This window comes from Pipra filicauda, unplaced genomic scaffold, assembly GCF_003945595.2.
Source record: "Pipra filicauda isolate LSUMZ 115617 unplaced genomic scaffold, ASM394559v2 scaffold179_size1759329_pilon, whole genome shotgun sequence".
NCBI lineage: Eukaryota > Metazoa > Chordata > Aves > Passeriformes > Pipridae > Pipra > Pipra filicauda.
The window spans coordinates 1,121,499-1,131,676 of record NW_024104286.1 but is presented as its reverse complement, the minus strand read 5'-3'; positions in this window follow the sequence as shown (position 1 = coordinate 1,131,676).

Here is a 10,178-nt window from a genome sequence, read left to right as displayed (position 1 = left end):
AACAAGTCCCCTGGAGCCTCCCATTATGAAGACTTTTGCCACTCTGCAGATGTAAAGACAGAGATGTGTTTTTCATAATGCCTTCTTGTCTAAAGCTGATTTGTATTTATCTACTTACTGTTTATTCAGATATAGTAAATGTTATTTTTTTAAATGGCAGAGCTAAAGAGAAATGTATCAGTTATCCATTTTTAAGCATTCTTACGTGGTTTGTGAAGTTTTCACAGCTGACAAGTTGTGTACTGAGGCCTTACCTTATTTCTGTCAGGTCTTGCCCTTTTTCTGGTTCTGCGTTAAGGCCTTACCCTTTTTCAAGGTATGATTTTTCTGGCACCACTGCACAAACCCCTGTGTTCAGTGGTTAAATCACGTGTGTGTGTGGTGAGCAAGCCACCCAGAACATTAGTGAAGTGTTGATTTCAGCTTGCAGGAAGAGGAGAGATGGTGTGGTAATTCCAAGCTGACAGACTAGATCTCACTCCTATATTTGTCACTCTTCTCCCATCATGATGAATGCAGGACAAATCATCTAAAAAAACTGCTAGAATCTCACTGATGATCACCTAATTGCCTGTTCTTTATTTTATTGATACCCACCTGGCAGTGGATTTGCAGAAGCTCTCAGCACTTTATATTCACTTTAATGGGAGCTGTACCCTGAATATATGACAAATCTATTATAAACTCATATAAACTTCCTAAGATTTGAAAATAATAAATAAAGTGTAACTACCATGAATAAATCAGAATTTCTGTATCACAGATTGACTTGACAAAAACTGTGGGCACTTAGTAGTTTGAACTGAGTCCCTATAAGCTTTCCTTTCCATAGGTAAAATATACTACTAATTTTACTCCCCTGAATACAGGAAAAATAATTTCTGTGATACTTTCAACATTGGCATAGTTTGGAATAGTAGTAGAAATTTTATTAGTAGACAAGTTAAGTCTATATATATATATTTGGGCAAGCTTTATATGACGTGAAGAAAAAGACCTGATGCCTCACACTTAAAGAAGGATAAAAGAAAGTATTGGGTAACCAGCTATGAAATTCTTTCAACAAAGTGCTAATTGCATGGAAAAAATACACCATTAAGTTTCTTGTGGGGAAAAAAAAGCACATTGTAATGTCTCTGGGTTTTTTCACCATAGGTTTTAGGGTCATCATGGCCTTCATTGTGGTGTTTTACTATCCCCTTGCAGTGCTTTGATAACTAAAGATTGAAATACAATGCACACATAGGATGTGATGAATTACTTTTCTCTGACATTTCCTGGCTTAGGACTCACTCATTTTACAACCTTAATGTCTTTGAATTCCTTAATAGGTACTTTTATACTAGAAATAATATAAGTATCCGCCTATGCATTTTATATTTGAGGTAATCACCAACCTGTTATGTCAGTTTTATTGGTAGAAGATCAGTCTTTCGGCGAATCTATCCAGGAGATACTTTTGGCTGTTTTGAATTCATGCTACACCTCAAGAGAGTGACAGGAGCACTCAACTGCAAAGAATTTCTTCTACCACCCCTTTGAGAAAATGAGAGTGACATTCAGCAGTTGTGCATTAAGACTATCCTAAACCAGCAGTAACTGGTAGATTTGATAATATATAACCAAACTTTCAAACTCTATGACCTTAGGAATCACAAAGTCAACAAAAACTAGCTAATGCTTGGGTGCATTTATGTAGACTGCGAAGCAAGGTAGTGCATCAAACTTCAGACAAGCAGAAGAAAGAAAACAAGGAAGAGCTATGGTGTTAAAACCTTGATGTAAGGTCCCTACACATCCCTATAGGAAGCAGCAGCTGTTAATTTGTCTTGTGTGACCAAAATTACCTATTTTTTCTTAACATTCCTCTGTAGTCCTTTTTGTGTCTGCTGCTCGTCATCCCTTGCTTACTTGTTGAGACTGTAAGTTAACAGGGGCTTCCCATTTGTCTTATGTTGATGCAGCACCTGAGTCAAATTCCTTGTCTCAGTTCTGCTCCAATAAAGATACTTATCATGAAACTATTTCTGAAGTCATGAATAAGCTGAGTACTGGGAGCAGTAGTTTGCAGTCCTCATTGAGTGGAAGTGACTGTGTTGTACAGGTGTAGTTGTGCTATGTGCCGTTGTCAGAGACCGGATTCATATCTCACCGGATTATTTGATTGATGGGTTGAATAAACTGTTGCCTGTGTGTTTGTCTGGGGAGGGGGGAAGGGCTAGGATTAGGCCTGGAGCCAACATGGTGCAACCATGCAGAGCACCTGGCAGGGAAAGCCACCCGGCTGAGCAATCAGTAAGGCTGCCTGGTGGCCCACCCACATCGCACCCCCTGGAGCCTCTAATTGTCTGTGGCACCCCTCACCTTGGCTGGGGGGACAGTGAGTGGTGGTGAGCCAAAGGTCCTGCCTAGGAGGAGTGGCCACAATAGCCAGAGTCTATGAGTAGACAGGCATGAGGTGTCCATCCCCCTTGGCCTCTGCCCTCCTTACCTGTCAAGATGTGACCTTTATAGTAGTAATTGCGTTTTTCTCTTCTCTTTCTCTGTTCTTCCTTCTCTTAATCTCTCTTCCTTTATTCCTGTGGGCAATTTGTCTGTATTTCACTTAAGTTATGGGTAGTTCACTTAAGTTTGTGTTTGCTGGGTTTAACAAAGGTTTCTTTACTATAGCAATGCTTGGTAGTTTCAGTAACCTGTTGTAATGCTTTTGTGAAGTTGCATATTATTTCTGTTAAACCCTTTTTGCCAAAACCCCTATATTCTCACCAAATTAAGAGAAGTCTCTTAGAGAAAAGTGTGTAGTTTTTCTCCAAATGTGAAGTCAAGGTACCAAAGAATCAAAAGCCTGAAATAAAAGTGTAACACCTGGTAAAGCATGGAGCTTCTAAACCAGGTTGTAACAACCATGAGGAAGCAGGGATCTTGGACAGTACCAGTGGAGAGGTGAAAATGTTCCGGTCGCACAGTCAGTACACAGCCAGACTTCTGAGTCTTTGCTCTTAGATGGGTTCTCACTCTTGCTCTGCCACTGGGAAATGGCACGTTGCTGTCAGCAGGAAATTTCCTACAGCTTGAAGACAGTCACCCTCTTTTAATCTTATGACTAAGTAAACAGTGAACATTGTGCCATTATAAGAGAATATGTTAATATGATGCAGAAACACACATTTCAAGAAGAAAACTTCTTTGGTGCCTGTGTAGTGCTAGAAGTTTGTCCTCTGTTCTGTCCATCTTCAGCACTTCTATTGAGTATATCTCTGCAGAAATCTTTGACAGGAGATTTAACCTCAACTATTCTTTGATTAGTTTGACTTGTAGAAGATAATTTTTGGGACTGAGTTGTGTGTGCCATTGTTTACCCTGTGGTTTATTGCCATATGTAATTGTTTTATTCATGCTGTTTATTCATATTTGGAGAGGGTTGTGTCCTCTCCAGCTCATTACTTAGTCCAGCCTCAAGCTGTATTTTATCCTTTTAATCTTTTTATCACTTTTTTTATAGGTCAGAACATCTGCACTAAGTGATCATTTTTAGTATTCTGCTCTGAACTCTTTCCAGTCAGTCAATATCTATGACTATGTAGGCATCTGGAATAATAAATAATTTTCTGAAAACAACCTCTGAAGAACCATATAAAAAGCAATTTACACATCTATTCTCTGTAAATGTTGATCTTCAGATACAGCCAAAACATCACATTGACTATTGAAATGACAAACTCATCTCTCTTCAGTATATTTCTTCCGGATTGCATGCCGCTCTCACCCTTCGTACAACAGAGTATGAAAGCGTAAAATAACTGCTGTTTACCAGAAACTCCGCTTGTGTCAAGTCAGTGAATACAATTAGGGATTCAGAGACTGTGCAAAAACACTGAGAAGTGTGGAGAGGGTAGTAGCTGTAGGCATACAGAAGAGCTGGCTGCCTGTGTAAAAGGGAAGCGTGAGCATCCCAGGAAAACACCGCAGTAAACGAGTCAGCACAGGTCAGGTCCTGCAGCAGTTGCTGTGTACCATCACCTCTGTGAGGAGCCTTGCCTTCCCTGCTCTCCAAGAGGTAGGAGAGAAAGTAGTATTTTACTCCTCCTTGCTCACAACCCCATCCAAAGTCATAAATTAGTTTCCTCACATAAGGCAGCCCCTGCATGAGTGTCTGTTAAACAGACAAATGTTTCCAAACCTTATCATAATTTAACACACCCAACCACTCCATAACTCTGCTTATATAAAGCATAGAAGAAAACAAAACAAAAAACCAGACACAGTTGGCCATCAGGAAGGCATCAAAAATCTTGCCTGTCAAGCCAGATACTTTGCTGAGTTCCCAAACACAGTACTAGGTTGAGTAACATTATTTAGCTCCCTCTTTCTGAAAATAGTGTGCAGGCCTGCTGGAAGCACATTTGAGCAGGCTCTAAGGCTGTGCTAGCTGGATTGTTTGTTTTCTGAGGGTTGTGTACTGCCCTCAGTTGTCAAGAGCATATGTAATTTTGTTTCTGAGTAATTTTATTAGTTCCAGTCTAATCAGTTCTCTGCCAGAATGGGACTTCACTATTTTAATTTTTTTTCCTAGTATACTGGGTTTGGCTGGGATGAATCTAACTCTTCACAGCAGCCCTGTGGTGCTGTTTTTTGGATTTGTGGCTAAAATGGTATTGGTAAGACTTTTATTATGTGGCTGTTGCTGAACAGTTCTTGCAAACACAAGGCTTTCTCTTTTTTCCCCACTGTCCTACTCCTCCCCCACTCCAGTGAGTATGACTAGGCGGGAAGTTGGGAGGGGACCCAGAAGGACAGCTGACCTGAATTGACCAAAGGGATATTCCATGCCATATAGCATTACGCTCAACAATAAAAACTGCGGTAGAGGAAGAAGAAAATGAGGGATTTTTGTTGGCCATTGCTTGGAGACCTCTCTTGTGGGAAGTAGCGAATCATTGCCTTTGCATCACTTAATTTTCATGGGGTTGTTTTCCCTTTTTCCTTCACCTACTGAATTTTCTTTATTTTGACTCTTGAGTTTTCTTACATTTCCTCCTCCTATTCTCTCCCCTGCCCCACTGGGGTGCATGTGGGTGCTTGGCTGCTGGTGGGACTCAACCTACAGAAGCTGGTTATTTCTGAAGCCTTCTGGTCACTGACTGTAAGCTCATTTATAAAGGCAGGTCCCACGTTCAAGCACCATGTCTGTGAATTGAGGAACAAGCAATTACTAGGACAGCAATTACCTTGAAATGGTCAATGCTCTTTTCCATCACGTGTGGGAATGGAGAAGTGAGAACAAATATAATTTTTAATCATTGAGGGCTCAGGGCACAAACCTCAGGAATCTGACCTAATAGCATTGTACTATCATTGAAGCAAAGGATGAGAATTTCCTTGAAAAGGAATGAGTGATTCTTTTCCCTTTCATTACTCACCACTTTCCTCAGTTCTCAGCCTCTGCTAAAACTGTCTGGATTAAATTTTGCTCCAAACCCTTCACTCTCTCTGGCATTTTGTGGAAGTAGCTCCTGCTTGGATTGGCAAAGAACTGAGTGTCACCAATGTGCTGAACAAATGCCACAACTCAACAGTCACATCATGCCTCTTGCACAGATGTCAAACTGTTTCACAAAACATGGTGAGAATTATTAACCTTGCTTGAGAGATAGAAAGCTCAAGGCACAGAGCTAAGTGAATTGCCCACAGTTTTGTGCATGCTGGTGGCACATTGGTGAATAGGCTGTAAGCACATATACAGTTCTAGTCTAGCATCCCCCTGCTTGACAGTATTAACATCTAAATATTCATAGCCAGTTCCCCTGGGTGCTTTCACACACACCAGTGTGGAAGGCTCAGGATTTATCCCCAGGTTGCTGGTCCTCCTGAGGCACGCATGACTGCCTGTCATGTCCTATCCGATCTTCCTTTGAAGGAAGGGAAGCAACCATTGCGTGTGACCTCATCCGTTCCTGCCAGCTTGCACAAATGAATGATCGCAGTAGGATACATTGGAAGTGGTATCAAAGCATGCCCATCTGTAACAGAAGCCACTAAAAGATGTGCTGTAATCAGCACTGCTACCTAACCTGTGTCCTGCATGAGCAGATTAAATTGCTTTAAAATGTTTGAACACAGCGCTCATTGTGATCAATGTCATTCTGTTGATCAGATCAGTGGGAGTGAAGAATAAAACCACATTTACTCAACAACAAATATTGGCAGTGCTTCCGAAACAGGCCAAGGGCTTATTGAAAAGAATATTGATTGAGCCAAGAAAACATCAAGCAGTTATAAAAGTTTAATCATATTCTCATTCAAGCCTGCCTTCAGTGCCAGGAATTAAAATTCCCCCATCTCCTGAGGCCGGAAGATACATTTCCATAATGTTCTGTAAACTTCCAATGCTTTGCATCTGTACCAAATGGTGGAATTATTCATTGCAAATGATTTAGCTGAGATACATGGCGCTTTCTGCACTGAGTGTACAAATTATGCACAAACAGGCTGTGATTTTTTGAATGTTTCTCATTTGCAATTGTTTAACAAAGAGCTGGGCAAACGAGTTAGCCTCGAAGGTATTTTTGAAGTGGTCAAAACAAATATTTAATCTTCATGTTTCAACAACATATGCCTGGTCCCTCGAATCAGATGAAATTAGAACGATTCCTCAGCTAGAAAAGATTAGTTTCATTAAAAGAATGTGTCTATGTCTTTATTAGAAAACTGCTGATAGACATTTGCAGTTGCCTGAGAGAGCTACTGTGTGCAGAGAGTGAAAGGCCACATTCAGAATGGCATATTTTGGCACAAGTGCTGCGGCAGTGTCCGGTTATAAAAGTTGTATGGGGTCTAAGATCACAGAAGAAGTTAGTATTTGCCAGGAGTAAACAAGAAATAGTTTTTCTGGGCTGCAGTTTTGCAGACTCACACCTGCCTAAGCTAAGCTCACTGCTGTGGAGAACAAGAAGAAAATAGAGCTATGCCTGAGCCAATGTTTCGCTTACTCTTTCTGTCCTCTGCCTCTCTTAGTTCTGTGGTAGTCTTTATGGACGTCAGGTGTTGCTGGGTCTGTCCTGCAAAGGAACATGTGAACATAGCTGGGGTAGCAGTATCTCAGTTGGCTTTGGCTTCCAAATAACTGGGACTGCAGCACCAGCAAGGGTGGTAGGGTTCCACAGGGCATGGACACTTCCTCTACACACGTGTGAGAGTCCTTAAACATGCTGCTGTATTCTCAAGGATTTTAGTATTCTTCTCCAAGGATTTTTGGCTCAGTTAGCGTTGTGTGGCATGTACACCCATGTGTTGTAAAATTGACTTATATCCTACCCAGAATAAGGTGTGCTGGGCATCCTTCCACCATTGCAAACTTATAAGAATTCATGGCTAAAAGGTCAGTGGGCGGCACAGATATGTCTTGATTGTCTCAGACCCTGACTCCTGATGACTGTGAACTGCAAAATGAGGAGTTAAACCTATCTGGACTCATAGGCTTCAATTTTCTTTGTCTGGCCTGTCACTTCTGAGGTGCAAAAAAGACAGTTGCATTGCTGCATGGAGTTCTGAATTTCTACCCTTCCTCTTTCTTACACTCAACCGTTCAGTTGCTTTCTTCTGTGAGATCTCTTCAAGGATGTAGGAGGAAATTTCATATATGAAGAATACTTTAAAATTAAGATAAGGTCTTTGTGAAGGTGACTGAAGGACTGGGGTGCAGAAAAAAAATAAAATCAAAGGGGATATGTAAAGATCTGGCAGCTGGAGCTAGGGTAGAAAATAAAAACCTGTGATGCATTGGTAGGGGTAGCTTGGGTGCAGATGGATACAAATAGGAGCAAGGCCAAGAGGAACAGGGAAAGCCTTGAAAAATTTCTTGAACCATCAACAGATGCACACAGTGTGGATGCTTGGAGGCCCTTTTCTCAAAGCAAGAAGGAGAAACTACATTTCTCTATTTGAAAGCAAAAAAAAATGACCAACCAAAACAAAACCAGCAAGAAGATATAAACTAATTCTTCCTATGATTTATCTGGGAAGGAAACAGTCAAAGTGGCAAGTGCAGAGCACCGGATTCTGCAGAGCTGTTTTGTCCTGAGGCACCTTGCCTAAATTGACTTATCCAATCTTGCATCTAACACTCATGGATTCATAGTAGAGTACCCCAAGTTGCAGCTGTACACCTGTTGCACAAGCCAGTACGATGCTTCCTGATGGCACCTATGCTTAGAAATGCCCCATTTGAGGACAAGTTCCCAGCCTACAGTGTTATGCCCCAGTCCTTCACACATCATCCAGCAGCACCCCTAATGCTTATTGTGTGACTGAGCTCTGTGTGTGTTCATTGTGCTGCTTTGGCGAGGTGAATGTTGTGCTCCCCATCACTTAATCCAACATTTTGAGCATCACACAACACCATGCTCAGTTAAAGATTCAGTTTGCTTTTTGGCACAATTCAATCAAATAATTTAGAAAGAAAAAGAAAGTGTTGCTTTGCACTTTTTTCTGCCTTACTCTTATGATGCATGAGGTTAAGATTTATTTTCTTAGACATTTCTGTGTGATTAGAGAAGGTCTGGTAAGGTGGACACAGACCTATATTGTGAGGTGGGGAGTAAGATTGTCTCAACGAGGAGAAGGGTGCTGGGAGGAAGCAAAGAAGCTGCTAGTCAAGGGGTTGTACCTTTTGCTTATATATTTTAAAGGTGATACCATACATGGATTAGCAGCGTGTGGGGAAACAACAGATGATGAGGAATCATTTACAGATGCAGAATAGGATTACTTTTAGAGGGGAAATTGGAGCTGGATTTATAAAGCTCACTATGTCCAGTCCCCATATTACTGCAGAGGTTGTAGTGAAATTGGCTGAACAAAATCTCGTTTGAGAAAAGTTTGTGATTGTTCAGGCTGCTCTATCTCTGCACTCTTTTCAGTATCACGGAAACATGGAGATTGATCTGTAGCCAAATACTAATCACATAAACTCCACAAAAACTAACACCATCTGTGCAAATTTTTACTGCAAAATTACTACAACATGTGAAATGCATCTCTCAGTCTGATAAGCAGAGCCTTGTCATGGGAATAGTGTCACAAGGCCTCCTTGTACCATGGCTCTCATTTCCAGATGTCTCTGTTTTAGATATATAGGGAAATATGCTCTATTATATCTCTTTAGTAAAAAGGAAAGTTCATCTTCTCAGTGTGCCTTGAATGTCAATGCAAAGCAGAAATGAAAGAAATTAAAGTAAGCAGCACAAGTAGCACATATGTAAGTAAACAGTTTTCTCCATTGCAGAGCTACTCAGAAAGTACTTTCAGATGCAAAAAGCCATTTTTCTCTCTCCCCTTCTGCTTGTTCTCAGGGTCTGACTCCCTCTCCCTCAAGCTTGCAGTAGTACTTTGAACAAGTAGAAGAAAGCAGAAAGGATTTGGAAGGGGGGAAAAAGCCACCTCAGCCACAAGCAGACCAATTAGTGGGAACAGGAGAAAAGACATGGACAAACAACCCATCATAACCCATTCATATCTGATTTTCTTGCTCATCACATAAATATTCCCTTCTGCCAGCAGCAGACTGGCTTGCCACAAACATGCCTTGCCATAATGACTTTCAGGAGAAGTCAAAGGGGAGGGGCTAGAAGGATTTTGATTTCAGGATTTCTCTTCTGTCTGAAATAACATTAGTGGACAAGGGAATGGCTCCAGATATTGTTTATCTGGATTCTGTAAAGATTTTGACATCGTGCCCTACAATATCCTCCTCTCTAAATTGGACAGAGATGGATTTGATGGGTAAACTGTTAGATGGATAAGAAATTGTTGGGATGGTTGTATCCAGAGGGTAGTGGTCAATAGCTCAGAGTCCTAATGGACATCAGTGACAAGTGGTGTCCCTCAGGGGTCTGTATTGGGACAAATGTTATCTAATATCTTCACTAATGATGAAGGGATTTGAGTGCACCCCCAGCAAGTTTGGAGATGACACCTAGCTGAGCGGTGCTGTTGACACACCTGAAGAACAGGATGCCATCCACAGGGATCTGGACAAGCTTGAGAAGTGGTCCCATGGGAATCTCATGAGGTTTAACAAGACCAAGTGCTAGTACTGCACCTGGGTCAGGGCAACCTTCAGTATCAATCCAGGCTGGGGGATGAACAGAACGAGAGCAGCCCTGGCAAGAAGAACTTGG